Source organism: Dasypus novemcinctus, chromosome 22, assembly GCF_030445035.2.
Source record: "Dasypus novemcinctus isolate mDasNov1 chromosome 22, mDasNov1.1.hap2, whole genome shotgun sequence".
NCBI lineage: Eukaryota > Metazoa > Chordata > Mammalia > Cingulata > Dasypodidae > Dasypus > Dasypus novemcinctus.
In genome coordinates this window covers 17,215,278-17,237,963 of record NC_080694.1, presented here as the reverse complement: position 1 = coordinate 17,237,963, position 22,686 = coordinate 17,215,278, and positions in this window count along the sequence as shown.

The window sequence follows — 22,686 nt, the reverse complement described above, 5'->3', positions numbered from 1 at the left end:
TGATGGTACAGATGCAACAGTGTCCTTTGTGAGCTAGAGCAAATGTACATCAATACTGTATCATGTTGGGAATGTGGAGAAGTATGGGAAAAATACAACTGGAATGACCTATGGGCTGTGGTTAGCAGTAATAATATAATATTCATACATCTATGCCAAAGATGTACTGTGTTGATAATGGGGCAGTATGGAAAATGTGAGCCAAATGTGCACAATGGACATGGTGATGGTCAGATGATATTATCTTATCTGTAACAAATGGACGTGGTGATGATCAGGTGATATTATCTGCAGCAAATGTTCCAACACAGTGTGTTGTGTTGATAGAGGGGTGTTGTTTGGGAATTCTGTATATGTGCATGTTTGTTTTACACATTTACAACTTCTGTCTTAAATATATATTTAAAAAATAATAATAGAGTGGGTTGGGGGAAAAACACACCAAATGCAAGACAAGGATTATAATTAGTAGTAAGATTTTGACAATATACTTTCATAATTTGTAACAAACATATCACGTCAATACAAGGTGTTGGTGGAGGGTTAATGTATGGGACCCCTGTATGATGTTGTGCATGTTTGCTATGTAAGCTTACAACTTTTACTATACACCATTGTTTATGTACGTCCATATATAAATGATATAAAGTTAATAATAATAGGGTCATTTGGGGAAAAATACTTTGGTTAGTAGTAATATTTTGACAATGCTCTTTAATCATTAGTTAAAAATGTTTAACAACGAGGTAAGTTTTTGTTGGTAGTGTGAGTTATGAGAGACCTGTGTGATGTTATATATGTTTGTTTTGTAAGTTCACAACTATTATTATACATTTATTTTTATGTATATTATTGGATGAGTGATATACTTTCAATAAATTTTTAAAAAAGAAAAAGCGAAGCAAATAGAAACATCATAAAGACCAAAATAATAAAATTAAAAATCCCCTAGGTGTTTTCAAGAACAGATTATAATTCTCAGAAGAAGAAAATATCAATGAACTTAAAAATAAGACAATTGAAATAATTTGGAGTGTAAAAGAACAAAGAATGAAATAGAAGTGAACAGACCTAAGAGATCTGTGGGACACCATCATTCATTCTAATATATGCATTTGTTTCCTAGATGAAAAAGACTAGGAGAAAGTGGAAGAAGGAATATATAAACGAATGATGGCCAAAAAAACCCTCCAAAATTTAATTAAAGAGTTTAATGTACATATTCATGTACCCAATCAAGGCCACACATGAAAGCTTGAAAAAAATCACACCTGATTAATTATAATCAAATGGACACATGCCAAGGACAAGTAGATAATTCTGAGTGCAGCAAGAGAAAAGCAACCTATCTTTACAAGAATGTCCCAATATGATTAAGTTCTGATTTCTCATCTGAATCCATGAGAGCAAGAAGGCAGTGGGATAAAATATCCAAAGAACTGAAGGACAATAATTAACAACTAAGAAAAAAAAAACAAAACTGAGAGTTCATCACCGCCAGATCTGACTAAAGCAAGGACAAGGACAATTTTTGGGCTCAACCAAAAAGACTGTAAACAGAGGATCAAAGCAGCACAAAGAGATAAAAATCTTCAGTAAATTAACTTTGGGGATTGAATTGTATACCACAGTCTGGGCTCACTATGGTCATCTGTAATTCTTGATATAGTCTCACAATTGTTCAATTAACTAATCTAAATTGGGAAAAAAATGAACTGGAAGTTTATGAACAATATTTTTGCACATTTTCCTCATTTGTACAACACTAAGTTATTCTTTAGGATCAAGGGATTATTAATTCTTTCCCTCTATAATCACAACACACAAAAATTACAATCAACTGAAAAAATATTTTAAAATGTAATATAGTAACTTATATTCTAGATACCAATTCCCTGAAATTGATTATTCTCAGTGTTCCAAATCGGTGAAATCATACAATATATGTCCTTTTGTGTCTGGCTTATTTCACTCAGTGAGGTGGGGATAGGAATGGAAGTAAAGACTTAAAGTTTTCTGTTCTCATTAATTTTAAATGTGACTGTGGCTAAAAGGGGTAGTTTATTGAAAAAAATGCATAAATGGCAATTGAAAGAAAACTAGAGGATAATCCAAAGACTGTGTAGCATAATGATTTCGGTGGTGGGTGGGGATTGTGGTTAATAGTAAAAATACAAGGTTATTCTAAGGCATTAAAGTACGGTGATACATGGGAAGAATATAACTAATGTAACTTATTAACTCTAGTTAACACTAATATTGTAATATTTCTGCACCAGTGGCAAAGAAGATATATCAATGCTAAGAATCAATGATAAAAGGTGGTATAAAGGAGTATCAATTTTTTTTCCTTTGGAATAATGAAAACTCTTGAAAACTGATTGAGGTTATGACAGCATAAGTCCATGATGAAATTGAGAGTCACTACATATGCACCTTGGATTGATAATACAATGTATGGGACTTCATAGAATATATATAGATAAGAGTCTGTGCTTAACAATACAAATATGAGAATGTTCTCTCATGAACAATAACAAATGTACATAGTGTTAATAATGGGATATTTTATTGGAAAAATACAACAAATGTAAGCAATAGACTACAATTAGCAGTAACATTTTGATGATAGTCTTTTATCATTTGTAACAAATAATTCCACAACAATGAAACTTGTTGAGGGTGGGGTAAAGTATGGGAGTCCTGTATGTTATGACTGATTGCTTGTCAGTTCACAGCTTCTAGAAAAAAATATAAATAAAGAATCGTTTACTATAAAAATGTACAGTGTTCTGATCTGGAATAATGGAAAAGTATCAGTACATAACACACCACTGTAAATGCAATTAAAAGCACTAAAATATGTATCTGAATGCAATGAAAAGAGGAAATTCAAATTGTATATAGTAACGAATGATTTTTTTTTAATCCATGTAACAGTGATTTCTTAAGTAAAACCATGGAGTATAATTAACAGTACAATTATGAAAATGTAGTAATATCAATTGTAAAGAAATGTCCCACACCACAGCAAGGTGTTAATATTGTGTAGCTTATAGGAATCCCACATTTTTTGCATGAATGCTTTATAAAGCAATAACTTCTTTAATTTAAAAAAGAATAATATATACTTCAGTGCTGTTTATTGTATTCACAATATTGTGCCACCTTTCACCAGCATCCATTACCAAAACACTTCCATCCTTCCAAATAGAAACCCTGTACATTTAAAGCTTTAATGTCCCATTCCATCTTCCCACTCTGTCCTTGATTCTAGATTCTGAGTATTTGTACTTACTTATTCTAATTGTTTCAAATAAGTAAGATAAAAAATATTTGACCTTTTGTGTCTGGTTTATTTCACTCAATATGATGTCTTCAGGGTTCACCCATGTTGTTAAAGGCTTTTGATTTTGTTTTTCTTAGTGAAAATATCTAATTATGAAATATTTTAAAAATAAAGATATAATAAAAAAGACCCCTACATTCCAATGAAATGAAGTAGCTGTTAATAGGTTCCACATGTATTTCTGTTCTCTTTCCTAAAAGAAACACTATTAGATACAGGTAATGCCAACTACCTTTCTTCTTGGAGTCCACCTTGAGGCAACAACTCTTTTTTGGTTGTTGTGCATTATTCCCATACAAGTTTTTTTTTTTCTCACTTTTACATTGTGTCATAAATTGCATATAGTAAAATTTAAACCTTAATTTTATACCTGGATAGATTGTTACTTATATATGCCCTTGGATTATTAACTTTTACATATATATGTGTGTGTACATATATATGTATATATGCCAAAACAATAAATAAATCAATATATAGAATATTTCTAGGATATCAGAAGGATCTTCTGCCTTTTAGCATTTTAGAAATAAAGTGAGTAACCAACATTTAATCATTTAAAAATCTAGGGATTTAATGTAAAATTCAACTTTCTGGCTTCTCTTAAAAAGTTTAAAAATTTGAACCACGCTAAGTTCACAGTAGCAGCTGCCTAAATCAGACAAGGCATAAATTTCCTGGTTTGCCCACAGTTCCATTGTGCATATTGTCATGTGAAGCCCACTTCTATTCATTATTACAATCTGCAATTCATTCCCTGAAAGGAGCCAATATATTTGTAAAACTTCAAAAGTGTAGCAAATACAAAGACTGAGAACCACTGCCCAGCCACCTTAAGGAAGGCATGGTTTAAATAGAAGCATCTCTTTCCTCCACCATTGAGGTGACTATAGAAGCTGATGTCAATGCCATAAACTAGGAAAAGCAACCAGATTCTACAGGTATTTGTTGCTCAGAAGGTAAACATTTGTTAAGTAATGGCACTGGATAGCACTGGTTTTTGGGCTTCTAGGTTCTTAGTTTATGTCATGTAAAAGAATTTAAGGTCATGCCATAGGCAAAGTAGCAAAGAGTTTATTAAGAATAAACAAAAGAAAAGAAAAGAAAAGTACACAGTGTGCATCATGGACCGTGGGCATACTGTGAGGTGAGTTGTGCATGCAGAGCCCCAGGTCAGGGTGTTTTAGAGGCTTTCATCCTCCCCTTCATAATGTTGGAGCATGGCCCCAGCTCTTTTCTATTGTGATTGGTTGCTCCTCCTGTCATTTGGCAGGGGATTACCCTCACTTGAGAGTATCTGGGATATGGCAGTTTGATGTTATTTATGACTTCCAAAAAAATTACTTATGTTTTTAAACTGGTCTTTTTCTCTGGGCATAATAACCCTTCGATTGTATTAAATTCAGCTGAGATGTCCAACTATATTATTGTAAGATTACGGCTTTGATTCAAACAAATCATTAGACTGTGGCTCAGCATTGAGTCCTAGCCTGCTTGGGCTGATAAAACAGAGTTTCACATGAAAGTAGACACACAGAAGCAGATACACAGGAAGAGAGAGTGCTCTATAAACATGGCCCTGGGAAGAGAGAGGAGCCTGATAGTCTATAGCTGACCACGTGAAGAGACCAGAGCAGCTGAGCCAAAAAGAAATGAGCTCTATGAAGAGAGATGAGACTTAGGCCAGGCTACAGCTGAGATAGAAAGGAGCTGGGACCACAGAGCCTTAAGAGGAAGAACAAAGGTTGAAACCTCACAAACATCACCCACAATCTTGCCTCAACACGTTATCAATGACGTTGCATAAGAAAGTACTGTACATTGAGTTGGGTTCTTTAGAGTCTTGTGACTGTAAACTTCTGTCCCAAATAAATACCCTTTATAAAAGCCAACAGAGTTCTGGCAACTTGCAGCAGCAACCCTTTGCTGACTAATACACTGGGCCTTCCCGTGACCTTGAATGGGATTATCATTCCCCATGAAGTTCTCATGGCTAGATCTGGCAGGATCTTCCTGGCAGACTTTTTCAAAGGAAGATTCAGACCAGCCACCTCACCCTTTCACTATATTAACCTCACTCAACACCCCTTCAGAGAGTTTACACACATTATTTTTTTATATTTTATATTTTATATATACATTTCAATTTTTAAAAAGATACTCAGATTACATACATGTTACATAAAAAAATACAGGGGATTCCCATGTGCCCCACTATCTACCCTTCCCACATTTTCCCACATTAACAGCATCCTTCATTAGTGTGGTGTTTTGTTACAATTGAGATACAAATGTTGGAACTGATAAACTATCCTAAATAATGACTGAAACATTCTGTATTCTCATCAGTAGGTAATAAAGGTCCCCATTCCTCTACATCCTGTCCAACACATGTAGTCCTCTGTTTTTTTAATAACCACCAGTCTAATGGGTGTAAAGATGATATCTCACTGTAGTTTTGATTTGCATTTCCTTAGAGCTAGTGATATTGAACATCTTTTCATGTGCTTTTAGGCATTTGTATTTCTTCTTTGGAGAATTGTCTCCTCATATTATTTGCCCATTTTTAAATGGGTAGTATTTTTATTTTTGAGGTGCAAGATTTCTTTATATATGCAGGATATTAGGATTCTATCAGATATATGGTTATAAAATATTTTCTCCCATCGTGTAGGCTGCCTTTTCACATTCTTGACAAACTCCTCTGAGGTGCAAATGGCTTTAATTTTGAGGAAGTCACATTTATCTGTTTGATCTTTTGCTGCTGCTCATGATTTGGGTATGAAGTTCATGAAGCTGTTTCCTATTACAAGGTCCTGTAGATGTTTCCCTAATTGTTTTCCAAGTTCTTTAAGTTCTTGGCTCTTATGTTTGGGTCTTTGATCCATCTAGACTTGATTTTTGTAAAAGGTGTGTTAGAGTATTAGTCAACACCCCATGCTGGGGTACTGGACATGACTGCTTTAAACAGAAATGTTTGTAGTTTGCATGGATGTAAATGGCTTAGAAAGAAGTCAGTGAAAGGAGATGGTGACTTCTTGTTCCTCATTGTGTGGGTACATGTTAGGATCAATGTGCATAGCATTTGCAAAGTTTTTAATTATACCTTTGCTAGAGCCTTTTTGTTAAGCAGAGCATTGTTTGGAATTGTACAAATATTTTGACTTTGTACAATAAACTTGTCAGTAGCATTTGCTCTGATCCCCTGAAGCCCGGTCTTCATGATTTTTTCATTTCTTCTTGAGCTACTATTGACAGGTGTGAGATGGTAAACCTCTTTCATTCTTTTGCATATGGATATCCAATATTCCAGGCACCATTTGTTGAAGAGGCCATTCTCTCACACTTGAGTGGGCTTGGTGGCCTTGTTGAATATCAGATGACTTTATATATGAGGATCTATATCAGAACTCTCAACTCAGTTCCATTGGACTGTGTGTCTATACTTGTGCCAATACCATGACATTTTCACAATTGTAGGTTTGTAGTATGTTTTGACTTCAGATAGTGTGATTCCTCCAATTTTGTTTTTCTTTTTCAATATGTCTTTTGCTATTTAGGGCCTCTTTCCTTTCCAAATAAATTTCACAGTTAATTTCTCTAGTTAAAAAGTGCTATGTTGAATTTTATTGGGATTGCATTGAATGTATTGATCAGTTTTGGTAGGATAGACATCATAATAATATTTAGTCTTCCTATCCATGAGCAAGGAATTCTTCCATATGTTTAGGTCATCTTTGATTTCCTTATACAGTGTTGTGCAGTTTTCTGTGTATAAGTCTTTTATATCTTTAGTTAAATTTATTTCTAGTTATTTGATTTTTTTATTTATGATTGTAATGGTATTTGTTTCTTGATTTCCTCCTCAGATTGCTTATTATTGGTGTACAGAAATGCTACTGACTTTTGCACATTGATCTTATGACCTGTGACTTTACTGAACTCATTTATAAGTTCTAGAAGCTTTGTTGTAGACTTCTCAGTGCTCTCTATGTATAGGAACATGTCATTTGCAAATAGTGAAATTTTTATTTCTTCCTTTCCAATTCAGATGCCTTTTATATCTGATTTTCATTGCTCGAGCAAGTACTTCTAACACAATGATAAATAGAGGAGTGATAGTGGGCATCCTTGTCTTTTTCCTGATCTTAGCAGGAAGACTTTTATGATTTCACTATTGCAAATGATGTTAGCTCTCGCAGTGCGGGCTCACCCGGAGGGCCGCTGCAGGGGCGGTGTGGGCTCGGGCGGAGGGCTGCAACACACAGAGGGGCCTTCTGAGAAGGCGCTCTGGGGCCGGCAAGGTGCGGAGGACGCGCGGTAGGAAGAAGACTACCGAGGAGACCAGGATCTGTGCGCAAGTCTGATTTATTCAGGAAGTACAGCAGTTAATATAGGGCGAAGATGGGGGAGGGGCAGGGGGCATGGCCGGGGCGGCAGACGGCTGATAGGTTTGTGCAGGGGTGCATCACTGGTTGCGGGCAGAAGACGGGGTAGCCAGGGTTCTCGGCGGCAGCGAGGCAGGGCTGTCATGGTGCGGCGGTGGCCCTCGGGGGAGAGGCGGGGTTAGGCCACCGAGGGGGAAGCGGGTGCAGCTGGGCAGAGGGGTGGGCAGTATGCCCAAACCCCAAGCAGAGGGCCTTAACGCCCGTTCCTGCCACCCGGGTCCGACTCACACCGGCGCCTGGAGACAAGCCGACCCTTTCTGTCGCCGCGCTCCCACACGGTGCCACCCTACATTTCCCCCTTTTCTTTTATTAAGCGCCGAAGAAGGTGGAAGAGGAAGGGCCAGCGCTCATTTTGTTGGGGGGGCCTCGCCAGGCAGCGCGTTCGAGAAGCCTGTCTTGGGGGGGGTGAAGGTGGGTGGTGGTGGCCGCCGGGCCCTTTCAGCTTGGGCTAGGTGGAATACCCGACAGAACTTGTTAGCGGAGAGGTCGGGCTCAGTATTCAGGGTCATCATGGCCATCCAAGGGGCGAGGTGTCCCTGGTGACTTTCTTTCTCCGGGTCAGGCGGTTCGGCGGTGGCGGGCCGGATGAGGCATCCTGGGATCCAGATGGGCTGGGCGGCGTCATCTGGAAAGACACAAGCAAAACCCCTTCCCTGGGCAAGGAGGGGGGCAGGCCCTGACCAGATGTTAGTCTTGGGGTCTTTCCACTGAACAAGGGGGGCCTGTGTGGGCCGGTAGGATGGGCCCCAATGAGCATGTACTGGGGAAAGGCCATCCTCATCAAAGCAGAGGAGGTTGTGGTGGATTAAGGCAGAGGTGACAATTTCTCCAGGTGTGTGGCGGGGATGGTTGCTCCTTTCCTTTTGAATAAGATGCTTAAGGAAGAGATGAGTGCCTTCAACCATGCCTTGACCTTGGGGGTTGAACGGAATTCCAAAGTGATGAGTGATGTTGTATAGCCTCAGGAACGCGGCGAAGGAAGCCCTGCCATATGCTGGTCCATTGTCGGTTTTCAGGTCCCATGGGACTCCCATGAAAAGGATGGCTTGTCTGAGGGCCTGAATGCAGTGCTTGGCTGTTTCTCCTGGGAGGGGAACGGCATAGCACAGGTGGGAGAAGGTGTCGATGGCCACATGGAGATACTTGAGCCTGCCGAACTGGGGCATGTGGGTGACGTCCATTTGCCATCGGGCATTGGGGCGTAACCCGCGCGGATTAACTCCTTGCGGCTGTAGCGGCCCAAGGGGCAGAAGGGGTGCACAGGTTTGGCAGCATCTGACCATGTGCTTGCAGGCCTGGATGGAAAGTTCCGGGAACAACTTGTGAAGGCTCCTGGCAGAGAAGTGAAATCGAGAGTGGAGTAGCTTGGCTTGGTTGAGGAGGTTGCCAGGTGGAGGGGCGGGCGGTCGGCCTCCCTAGTGCTCTACTGAGGTTGGGAGGGCTTGGACGGCTTGATCGGCGAGGTTATTGCCGGCGGCGATAGGTCCAGGAAGGCCAGAATGGCTCCTCACATGGGTGATGTACCAGGGCGCCGTGCGGTTTTCCAAGAGACTCTGGAGAGTTAGGAGTGCTTGGTCGATATGCCTTTTGGCAGGAAAAAATGTGGTGAAAGCCAAGACTTGGCAGACTTGCAAGGTGTACAGGCTGTCGGTGAAGATGTTGAGGGGTCTGTTGGGACAGGCGCGGAGAGCTAGGACGACAGCTTGGAGCTCTCCTACCTGGACAGAGTTCACATTGATGTGGATGAGTATTTGAGGCTCTGACGTACCAGGCAAGTAGATGACAGCTGCGAACTTGTGCTTGGAGGCATCAGTGAAGGCGGTGGTGGCATGTGGGTAGGGGCGGCGAGACGGGAAGGGGTGGTGCGGCGGAGGGATGAAGGATAACTGGGAGATGCCCTGAAGCAGCCGATGGCTGGGGTAGTGGTTGTCAAATTCGCCATGGAAGAGTTCCGCAAGGACTTGCATGTCTGGACTGGACAGAAGCAGCGGGTGGTTTTCTTGGCATCAAGCGGCCACACAATGGTGTCAGAGGGAGTACCATATGTGTGGGTGCATTGCCAGACGAGGTCAATGGCCAAGGACATCCAGAGGGTGATTTGCGGGCCGATTTTTCTGAGCTTGCTTTTGGTGGTATGGAGCCAGAGAAGGGGCACCTTCTGCCAGAGGAGCCTGGTGGGCGTACCCATGGTAGGCAGGATCAGCGCCAAGATGGCTCAGTTGGGGTCGTGACGCTGCAGTTGGCATTCTCGCAGGGCATCATTGACAGCTTGGATGGCCTCCTGCGCAGCCGAGGTAATAGCGATTTTCTTTGTAACGGCCTGCGGAGGGTCTTGGTCGGTTTGCAGGAGGGCGAAGAGGGGTTGTAGTTGAGCAGTGGTGATCGGGAGAGCTGAACGGAGCCAATTGATGTGCCCACAGATTTGCTGTAGCTCTGTCAGAGATAGCTTCTGCGGAATGGCCAGTTGGGGGGCCACAGGCGTGATGGTGTTGTGGATGTTGAAGCCTAGAAAGGTGAAGGGGAGCTCCATGTGTACCTTATCTTGTTGGACTCATAGGCCAAGGTCATTGAGATGGCGCAGTAATGCCGTGACGATGGCTTGGAGGCCTCCGGGGGTTTCATGCGCCACGAGAAGGTCGTCCATGTAATGAACAATGTATGCAAAGTTCTTTAATGGCTGAATTGCCTTATTGACATAAAGCTGGCAGATGGCCGGGCTGTTTCGCATTCCTTGAGGGAGGACTCACCATTGGTAACGCTCAGCTACTTCTTGGTGATTGGTGCACGGGAGCGTGAAGGTGAATTTTGGATGGTCTTTTGGGTGCAGTGGAATGGAGAAGAAACAGTCCTTGATGTCCATGGTGGTGGTGCACCAGTGTCTAGGTATAGCCGTGGGGTGGGGGCACCCCGTTTGGGGGGAGCCCATTGGGTGGACGTGAATTGGCCCATGCCTGTGTAAGCGTCCAGGGGGCGAGCCCTGACACAGGCGTTGTGTGCCACTTGCTTTTCTGCCTCTGATGTAAAGTGAGCATGCCACTTGATGAATTGGCCAGGGGTTAGAATGGCCCGAGCAAGGGAAACCCAGTCATACGGAACTGCGAGCTGAGTGCTAAGCTCCTCAAGCAAATGTTGGGCATACGGGCTACCGAGGCCGTCCTCTTTAACAGCCTTGCGGAGGTTTTTTATTTCGTCGGCTGTAAAGGGGTACCAATCCTGCGGACGGTGCCACGAGGGGGCGGCATTCAGCGGGTATAAGAGCGGCGTCTGATGCACGGGGGCCTCTGCCTGCAGGGGCCAAGTACCCATGGGCCCTCTGGCAGATGAGGGATCCGTGGCAGGGGGTGCCCAGGGGGTGGGGCGAGAACATGGCTCGTCCCAAGATGGCGGCACCTCACAAGATGGCGGACTGCCCCAGGGGGTAGGCAGCTTGTAAGATGGCGGCCGCTCCTCTTCCGGCAGGGGCCAAGATGGAGCCGTGGCCAGAGGGGGCGGGTATAGGGGGAGGGACTTCCCTTTATCCTCCCAAGAAGAAGGCGGAAGTTCGCCATCTTGGGGCGAGGTAGGCGCGTCTGGTTTGGGCGGGCAAGAGTCCAGGGCATTGTTGAGGTAGCTGGACAAGGACTCGGTGTCGAAATCACTGTCTGACTGAGACCCCTCTCCCTTGCTCTTACCACAGGTGCAGTGGAAAGCGTCCCGATTGACGGGGGTGCCCTGGAGGCATGAGCAAATGGCGAGCATGGGGAGAAGGCTGGGGGGAAAATGCTTGTTCTCATACTCCATAGCCACCGTGACACGGTCAATGAGGTTAGTGTACGTGTCCGGGTCCCACAGCTGGCAAGTGGAGAGCCAGCGGTTGAAAGGCAGCAAAAGGTCCCAGTACGTTTGGAGCTGCTTTACTGAGACATTCATATGATTGGTGTCTAAAAGGCTGGCAAGGGCCCTAACCTGAGGCACCTGGCGGGAGGAAAGGCGGCCGCCCATGGCGCCGACGGCGGGGCCTAGCGAAGACGGGGGTCCTTACCTTGCGGGCAAGGCGGGTGGGGGTCCGGCCGGGAAGTTGTTGCCCCCACGTTGGGCGCCAAATGTTGCAGTGTGGGCTCACCCGGAGGGCCGCTGCAGAGGCGGTGTGGGCTCGGGCGGAGGGCTGCAGCACACAGAGGGGCCTTCCGAGAAGGCGCTCCGGGGCCGGCAAGGTGCGGAGGACGCGCGGTAGGAAGAAGACTACCGAGGAGACCAGGATCTGTGTGCAAGTCTGATTTATTCAGGAAGTACAGCAGTTAATATAGGGTGAAGATGGGGGAGGGGCAGGGGGCATGGCTGGGGGGCGGCAGACGGCTGATAGGTTTGTGCAGGGGTGCATCACTGGTTGCGGGCAGAAGACGGGGTAGCCAGGGTTCTCGGCGGCAGCGAGGCAGGGCTGTCATGGCACGGCAGTGGCCCTCGGGGGAGAGGTGGGGTTAGGCCACGGAAGGGGAAGCGGGTGCAGCTGGGCAGAGGGGCGGGCAGTACGCCCGAACCCCAAGCGGAGGGCCTTAACGCCCATTCCCGCCACCCGGGTCCGACTCGCACCGGCACCTGGAGACGAGCCAACCCTTGCTGTCCGCGCGCTCCCACATGGTGCCACCCTACAGTTAGCTGTGGGTTTTTCATACGTATCCTTTATCATTTTCAGAAAGTCTCTTTCTATTCCTGTCTTTTGCAGTTTTTAATCAAGAAAGGGTGCTGTATTTGTCAAATGTTTTTTATGCATCTATAGATATGATCATGTGATTTTTTTCCTTCAAAGTGTTTATGTGATGTATTGCATTAATTGATTTCTTATGTTGAACCATCCTTACATAAACAGGAATGAAATCTACTTGGTCATGGTGTATGATTCATTTAATGTGTTGTTGAATATTTTAAGCAAGTATTTTGTTGAGGATTTTCACATCTAGGTTCATTAGAGTAATTGGTCTGTAATTTTCCTTTCTTGTGTGTCTTTGTTTGGCTTTGGTATTACGGTAATGTTGGCATAATAGAATGAGTAAGGCAATATTCCTTCTATTTTGAATTTTTGGAAGAGTTTAAGGAAGACTGATGTTAGTTCTTTCTGGAATGTTTGGTAGAGTTCACCTATGAAGCCATCTGGCCCAGAGCTCTTCTTAGTTGGGAGGTTTATAAGGACTGATTCTATCTCTTTTCTTGTGATTGTTTTTTTGAGATCATCATTTTCTTGTTTTGTCAATGTAGGCTACTTATGTGTTTCTAGGAATTTGTCCATTTCCTCTAAATTGTACTTCTTGTTGGAATATATTTTCAAATTTCCTCTTACTGTAGTCCTTATTTCTGTGAGGTCAGTGATGAGATCTCCTTTCTCATTTCTTATTCTGTGCATTTGCATCTTCTTTCTTTATTTCTTTCTTAGTCTAGCTAAGGGTTTGTCAATTTTATTGATCTTCTCAAAGAACCAGCTCTTTGTTGTGTTTTTTTTTTTTTAGGGTTTAATTGTTTTCTATTTCATTTAGTTCTGCTCTGATCTTTGATATTTCTTTCTTTCTTCTTCCTTTGGGGTTAGTTTGTTGTTTTCTTTACTAATTCCTCCAAGTGTGCAGTTCTTCAATTTTAGCTCTTTCTTCTTTTTTGATGTGGGAATTTATGGCTCTGAATTTCCTTCTTTGTACAGCTTTTGCTGCATCCCATATGTTTCGATATGTTGTGTAATCATTTTCATTAGTTTTAAGGTAGTTATTGATTTCTTTTGAGATATCCTTCTTGATTTACTGTTTTTGTAAGAGTGTGTTCTTTAATTTCAATATCTTAATGCCAAATTTGGATCTCTGGGCCTTACAGATTTCCAGCTTCATTCCACTGTGGTCACAGAAAATTTTTGTATGATTTCAATCTTTCTGAATTCCAAATGAGTTTCTTATGACCAGGATCTTGCAGTGTCTTTATGGCTGTCTTCTTCTCAGGTAGATTCTGGGTGAGGTCTCACAGCCATGTCATCCATCATCCATGTAATCTTGTGGGTCAGCTGCCTTCTCCTTTTCACTATACTGACCTGCCTCAGTTATACTAAGTAGCTTTCAGTCTGGATATAATGAAATGTGTCCAAAGGTACATTCATTGTGGGTTAAAGCAACTCCTAATAACTTATTTTTTTTCATTTATTGAAATATATCATTCACACATAAACATATATAAACAATAAATTTATAATACTTGTGAACTTATGAAACAAACATATATAACATTGAACAAACGCATATAAAATCTCAACCTACCACCAATAACTTCCATTGTTTTTAAACATTTTTAATATTTAAAGAGCATAGTCAAAATATTACTACTAGCCAAAGTATTTTTCCCCTAACCAATATGATTATTATTATCATTATATCATTTATATATGAACATACATAAACAATTAAGTGTGTAGTGAAAGTTGTGAACTTACAAGCAAACATGCATAACATCATACAGGTGTCCCATACAACATCTCTCCACCAACACCTTGTACTGTCATGAGACGTTTGTTACAAACTATGAAAAAACACTGTCAAAATCTTACTACTAATCATATTTCTTTTCTACATTTGGTGTATTTTTCCCCCAACCCACCCTATTATTATTTTTTAAATATATTTTTTATGACAGAAGTTGTAAACTCATAAAACAATCATGCACATGTGCAGAATTCCCAAACAACACCCCTCCATATGGTGTGTCATTTGCTACAGATAAAATATATCATCTGATTATTGACATATCCATAGCGTACATTTGGTTTACATTTTCCATACTGCCTCAGTATCAACATAGTACATCTTTTACATAGATGCAAGAATATTATATTATTACTACTAACCACGGTTGATAGGTCACTCCAGCTGTATTTTTCCCATGCTTCTCCACATTCCCAACACCCTGCAGTAGTGATATATATTTGTTCTAGCTCACAAAGGGCACTCTTGCATCTGTACCATCAATCACAATTCTCAGCCACTTCCTGGTTCACTGTGTTGTCCAGTTCCTAGATTATTGTCAAGTATTCTGTCAACTGGCATTTACATAACTACACTACCATTTTCAGTCACATCTCCATTTATAAACTAGATGTTACTCACTGTGTGTTACCATCCACTCTATACATTTCCACAATTTTACAGTAAAGCTAATTAAAACTTCTACATACATTAAACTTCAGTAGTCCTCTCAATCCTTCTCTTACCCCTTTAAGAATCCACCACCTACCACCAGGTCTTGAAGATATTTTCCAATCATTTCTTCTAGAATTTTTGTGGTTCTTGCTTTTCTTTTTAGTGTTGTTTTTTTTCATCCATTTTGAGTTACTTTTGGATAAGGTGTAAGATAAGGGTCCTCTTTCCGTCTTTCAGCTATGGATGTCCATTGTTCTGCCTGTGCTGTGTGAGTTTGACAGGTTAGTCAAAAATCACTTGACCATACCTCTGTGGGTCTGTTTCTAAACCATAAATTTGGTTCTATTGGTCTATTGCATCTGTCTTTAGGCCAGTACCATGTTGTTTTTACCACTATAGGTAGGAATTATAATTTAAAGTCTGGAGATGAGTGTTCACATTTCTTTTTTATGATGTGTCTCGCTATTCAGGACCACTTACCCTTCCAAATAAATTTAATGATCGTGTTTTCATTTATTTCTTTACTACTGGTGTAAATTTTACAAAGATATCATTAAATCTGTATGTCAATTTGAGAAGAATTGACATCTTAATGATGTTTAGTCTTCCAATCTTTGAGCATGGAATGATTTTCCAGTTATTTAGGGCTTTTTAAACTTGTTTTAACATTGAGTTGCAGTTTTCTGAATAAAAGAATGTTACATCATTGGTTAAGTTGTTCCTGACTATTTGAGTTTTATCTGTCACATTTTATTTTCACCATTCTTTTGACACTTGTAGTTACTTTTATTGATATAATCTTCATTTCTAAACTCTCTTGCAGGCCCCTCTCTCCTGTCTTTTCTTTTCAGGCTCTAGTACACCATGTAGTATTTCCTGAAAATCTGTCCCTTGCTTAGAAATTCTCTCAGTTTCTGTTTATCTGTGAATATTTTAATTTTGCCCTCATTTTTGAAAGACAGTCTTGCTGGTTATAAGATTCTTGCCTGGAAGTTTTACTCTTGTACTATCTTAAATATATCAGACCACTGTCTTCTTGCCTCCATGGTCTCTGGTGAGAAACCAGCACTTAACTTATTGGATATTCCTTATATGTTATGCATTGCTTTTCTCTTGCTGCTTTCAGAATTCTCTCTTTGTCTTTGGCCTTTGACATTCTGATGAGTATGTGTCTTGGAGTTGGTCTATTTGGATTTTTTCAGATGAGAGTACGTTGTGCTTCTTGGACGGGATATCTATATCCCTGAATAGGGTTGGGAAATTTTCTACCATTATTTCTTTAAATATTCCTTCTGCCCCTTTTCCCTTCTCTTCTCTTTCTGGGACACCCATGACCCATATGTTTGCAAATCTTTTGCTGTCATTTAGTTCCCTGAGACCTTGTTCAATTTTTTCCATTCTTTTCTTCATCTGTTCTTTTGTATATTCCCTTTCAGAGGCCATTTCTTCAAGCTCACAAATCCTTTCTTCTGACTCCTCAAATCTCCTGTTATATCATTTCAATGATTTTTAAAAATTTCACTGATTGCACCTTTCATTCCCATAAAATCTGCTCTTTTCCTATGTATGCTTTCAAATTCTTCTTTGTGCTCATCCAATGTCTACTTAATATCCTTAATCTCTTTAGCCATCTCATTGAATTTATTAAGAAGATTTGTTTGAACATCTGTGATTAGTTGTCTCAACTCCTTTATGTCATCTGTAGGCTTATCTTGTTCCTTTAACTGGGCCATAGCTTCGTGTTTCTTGGTGTGGATTGTAATTTTTTGTTGGTATTTTTTCTGGGTGAGTTTTTTCTTTCTAGTTTAGGGCTTCCTATCATTTCTACCTTGCTGGTTATGTTGTAGAAACCAAGCATTTAGTTGGTGCTGTAAGCTGTGGAGGCTCAAGCTGCCCTCATTGCACCATGGACCAATGAAGCTTCTTCCAACTTTCTCCTTTGCCAGGGGCAGGGACAGGGTCACAGCTGTGTGGAATAATCCATGTGCAGGCCTAGATTGTAGTTGTACAGAAAGACTGATGGAGCTTCACATCCCTTTCTCTCCTGCCTGGGACTGGGGTGGAGCTCCAGGTGTGGGCAGCAATATATGCAGTGGTGGTCCTAAGATGACTGCAGTTGCCCTGGAAGACTTCTGATTGTCAGTCTATGCCAGCCAAAGTTCTCTGCAGTTACCTGTACAGGCTGGTGCATGCTCCTCAGTCTCCTCCCTGCCAGAGGTGGGGCTGAAGCCTAGGCAGGCTGCAGGCTGATCTGCATGAAAGAAACTGTCAGCCTGTCTTCCCCTCAAGCTGGCGGCATAGTAAGAATGGTGGCTTCTGGACTTTTTTTCACTTGAGCTTGTTCTCACCCCATCTGTTCCCAGGGTTATCTCTTAGCCAGCCGAGTCTCCCAATCAGTAGCTGAAATTGGCAGCCAACCATCTCCCTCTCCCCTCTTTCTGGGAAATGGAACTTCATATTCCCATCACAGAGCAGCTCCTGGGGCAGCTTGTGCTGCCAGAGTAGGACAATCACTGATCTCCATGGCTTGGTTGGTAATTTCCCAGAGGGTCTGGCTCAGTTCCCTACAGCTTCCTCCCTGCTGGAGGTGGCACTGGGACCTAGGCTAGAGCTGCAGTATGATCTGGATGGGAAGGAGCCGGTCCCCACCAGCACTGGGATTTTCAGTCTGCCCTGCCTTCCCTTGTGCCAGGTGCAGAGTTAAGATGACGGCTCCCAGGCTCTTTCTGACCTGGACAGGTTCAAACCTTAGCTGTTCTCAGAATCATACTGTAGCCCACTGAATTTCCTCATCATAGCTGAAATTGGTGCCCTACTGTCTCTTCCTCCCTGTTTTAGGGAAGTGAATCTTTTGATTCCAGCCATATAACATCTCCCGAGATGGCCTTTGCTTCTAGTGGAGGATGGGCACCATCCTTCCTGGTGTGGAGCACTCTACCTACAAGTCTTCTCTGCAGGCAGGCCGTCTCCTCCTTCCACTCCCCTAAGGATGTTGCAGGATGCTCTTCTGGCCTCCTGGAGCGGACTCTAGGAGCTCCTTGCGCCACTGCCCTTTTGCTGATTTCCTCAACTCCTGATATTTTTGAAAAGAGAGAACCTTAATATGTTTTCCAAGTATCTGGTGTCCTAGGATCACTCTAATTTCATGATTTTTATTTACTTCAGAATGTTAGATATTTTTATATGAACTCTAAGTGTCAGGTTTAATATCTTATAGAAAAGTGCTAAATTATGTGAGTTTATTTTCTTTCTTTATGGCTCTTCTTTTGGCCTCCCTTTTTCAAGATTTGATGGAATGACCATACATAGTTTAGACAAATAATCACATCTTTAGGTATACACAGGTATCTTGATTTCAAACAGCTTCTCATGGGATGCCATTTTGTGTTTTCAAATGTTTCAGTCTCCCTTTGTTTTAGGATCTTCTCATGCAGGAGACAGGATGATGGCTATGCCACAGCATTTAAAACCCTTTGATCTGGTCACCTAATAACAGCAAGAATTAAGACCAAGAAATGTAACAGGCTTTCGTACAATGCCCATTCCTCAGCCGTCTTTTGGTTAAGTCCAAACCATGGGGAAAGTTTTGAAGGGTTAGTTTGTCCTACTGTGGGCAAACAATTGGAATTGTTCTTAATTTTTTACATTCGGGTCTTAGGGAACAGAAGATATTACGCAGAACACATAAACCACATTATTTGGTCATGAAATAATTTAGACAAATTATTTTGTAAAGCCTCTTTGCAGGAAGTAAAATTAAAGCATTTTTAAGCTTATACAAAAGGACCTGGACAACTTTTCTTTTTTTTTTAAGATTGTCATTGTAAGGAGACTTTAAAATGCAGCTATCTTATCCAGTGGCTCCTTTTCCTTCCATCTCATACTACCTCCTAAAACACAAACAGCTATGTAAATCACTATCTCTGAGCTTCCTGGGAAATATGCATTTCTACAAGTCATTTGAGAAACTACCAATGTACAACTTTTAGAAACTAAAATCGCATATAAACCTTGATTAGATCAGGATGGCTACCTCTTTTGAATTTGCATATTGTTGGGCAATATTATCAAGGAAATTTTGTATGTTATATCCCAAGTACCTGAAAACCTTCATTGCCAAATATTCGTGGGTATAAAACAGAAAACAAATAATAAGTCAAAGTTGAGCATGGGTTTTTCCCCAATAAATTTTGATGAATTTAATTTATTGCCAATTTTTATTTCCAGAGATTCAATCTCATTTAAAGTATTTCATATTATATGGATTTACAGAAAAGCTCTTATACTTCATGCCTGAAATAGCTATATTTATAAGAGGCAATCATGATTCTCAACAATTTGTAGAACACAATAAATGGATTTATGTATTTTGTTTTTTTTTTAATTTAATTCTAATTTTCCAAAATTGGTTCATTAATGTAATTAGATTGAAGAGTTAAATTTTAAAGTTATTCATTAAATCAGGTTTGCCAGAGTCAGAAAGTAATTTCTGTATGGATGGAATCATAATTGCATTTGGATGACAGTCTACAAAGTACCCTAACCAATATTACAGAAAATAAATGAAGCAAGTTCTGTTTCATGGAAATTTCCCAAAATAGCTATTAATTTACTGAATCTCAGAGAAGAGTAGCACCAAAAAAGGATTTGTTTGGATGGTTAATAATTTGAAATGTAAGTTGTATTTCTATAATTAAGAAAATTATCATTAGCTATTGCTAGGCATCCATCCAATAGAAGTTTTGGGGTGTGTTTGCTTGTGTTGAGAACTTTTACTAGTAAGGTATCTTGTCCAATAAGAATATGGGAATAAACACAGTTTTCATGTAAGGATGTGATATCCTATCGAATGTCAAGAAGTGCAACACCCTTGTAGGTAACCCCTGGGAATAAAGAAAGGGAGCATCAATTAAAAACACCACATGTTAAAAGACTATTTTACATGCATACAGGAGATTTTTACAGGAACTGAGATATTACCTAGGATTTTCAGAATACATTAAAAGTACACAAAAGGTTAAAACTTGTTCTCTCATGAGGAATTTCAGTTTCAATATGCTATAGCATGTCATGTCATAAAATATGTATTCCAATTCCAGCCCCTCTTCACCTGTCATCTTATTAATGTTATTCTGAAGGCAGACCTAAATTTAGTTAAAAACAAAACTATGGGGAAAAGGACTTTGGCCCAGTGGTTAGGGCGTCCGTCTACCATATGGGAGGTCCGCGGTTCAAACCCCGGGCCTCCTTGACCCGTGTGGAGCTGGCCATGTGCAGCGCTGATGCGCGCAAGGAGTGCTGTGCCACACAAGGGTGTCCCCCGCGTGGGGCTCCCCCACGCGCAAGGAGTGCGCCCGTGAGGAAAGCCGCCCAGCGTGAAAAGAAAGAGCAGCCTGCTCAGGAATGGCGCCGCCCACACTTCCCGTGCCGCTGATGACAACAGAAGCGGACAAAGAAACAAGACGCAGCAAATAGACACCAAGAACAGACAACCAGGGGAGGGGGGGGGAATTAAATAAATAAATAAATCTTTAAAAAAAAAAAAACAAAACTATGTTTCAATTTGTGTGTTCTAACCAATGTTTTTGTGCCACAAACCCAGTAACAATTATTAGAGTAGACCAATTCATTTTTGGTTGAAATACCCTGATAGTAGGATTATTTCATACAATTTTGGCCTCATTCAACAATAGTAGTTGGTTACCAGTTGATAGTCTAAAAAACAACTTGAAAACTTGGGCTCAAAAGTAAAACTTCCTTGCAAGGTTTGGGAAATGGTGGAAATTGCAAATTCTAACATATATTCCATAGTCACTCTCTAATTTCTATTTCTGTAAAAATATGGGCAAAATTGATAGCAGGTACAAAAGGTCCACAGTTTTTATTATAGTTCAGTCAGGAACTTCCTATCCTAGGTGTCACATTGTGGGAAGTTAGTCTTATGTTCATATTGCTTTATATAGTAATTATCATCTACAACATCACTTTATGATTACATTAAATTACTCAGGAAAACGATTCACTGTTATTTGGTAGAAAAGAAGTGTTTGTGGCATCCAAGAAAAAAGAAATTATAAATATTATATTTGGTTATATTTTATTAGCCTTATTTTGACTGAAATTTAGGCAGATATTGGAACCATATGTAAGAGGGAAAATCTGATGGAATATTCAGGGAGATCTTGCCTTACTTACTTAGCCCTATAATAAGTAATGAAATGATGATCCCAAAACCTGAAACTGTGCTTAAGTAACTTAAATGTGAATCTGAATAAAGGACAAGTATATTTATAGGACTACAATGTATCCAAAACCCAACAGATAAAATTCAAAATATCCAGCAGCCCATCAAAGTTTAGCAGATAAAAACAGGAAACAGGAAGACCCAACAGAGGATGAGTGTAAGAATCAATCAATAAAAATAACCAGAACTAAGACACATTAGAATTAAGAGAAAATTAAACTTAAAATGTTATTACAACTCTTAACCATACGTTTAAAAACAGTTTAGAGGAAAAAAGCAAAAAAGACCCAAATTAAACTTCTAAATTGTTTTTGTGAGAAATATATAAGAACCTGTATTTAAATTTACTTTGTTGTTTTTATTTTAAATTATATTATTGTTTACCAACTTGTTTTCCAATGCACTTTAATTAAAAGTAGAGATACTGGATAAATTCATACTTATATCCATGGGGACATAATATTATTTTACTGCAAATGCTATGCAATAAAAATAAATGCACAGAGAATAAGAGTGTGCAAAACATTTTGTTTCATCAACTAAAGATCACTTCAGCACACTGAGATAATAGCAATCACAGAATTAAGAGTAATGGTGTGCTTCTTTTAATTAGTGCAATAGTGCTTCCAATGTACAGATCAAGAAACTAAATATTGTGTTATGAAATATTGCATAAGTTTTGGATTTCTTTATCAAATATAGTTAATTATTTTTCACTCACTAGAGATTATTATGCATATATCAATCATTAACGTAGACATTATGGTCCCTTATATGAGAAAACCTATATGAAGCTTTATTTAATTCATATTTCCACCGTATTTACTTAATATATTGAAACAATGGATCAGAAGATTTATAATTGAGTAGAGATGAATTTAAATTATTTTTGTATACTTGTAATGAGGATTTCAATACTTACCTCATTAGCAGATAATCTTTTCCTAAATGTTCTAAAATCACCACTGAAAAATAATTTGTAAATAATATTCTTTGCTTTAAGCAAAATGTTTTTATTAAAAATCTAGCTCTCGATAATATGAAAAACCAGACGACATATTATTGCGCTTTCTTACCAACAATACCTTTGCCAGATGCTTCTGATTTATTCAGATAAAAGTTATTATTATTTTGATTTTAGGGATAATTCACAAATTTGAATGAATAGATGATTTAGATTTATAATTGCATAAATAGTTCAGGTAACTTTAATATATCACTGTCCTAATCTAAGATCCTCTAGATTTTAAGAAAAAACAATGAGAAAGAAATTATTTATCATAGTAGCTTTAGCAAATGGCCTTAAGCAGCCATGTTTCATTATCAGCTTATGTTCAATTTTATGAGGCTAAACCTCAAAACGAAATATGATTGTGTTATTTCTATGCTGACATATAATATGACTATTCCTTAGTATTCATGTTAGGACCACCAAAATTGAAAATAGGCAATAACTTTCAAATCATTTTGCATCTCAACACATTAACATGGGAGACTCTTGAA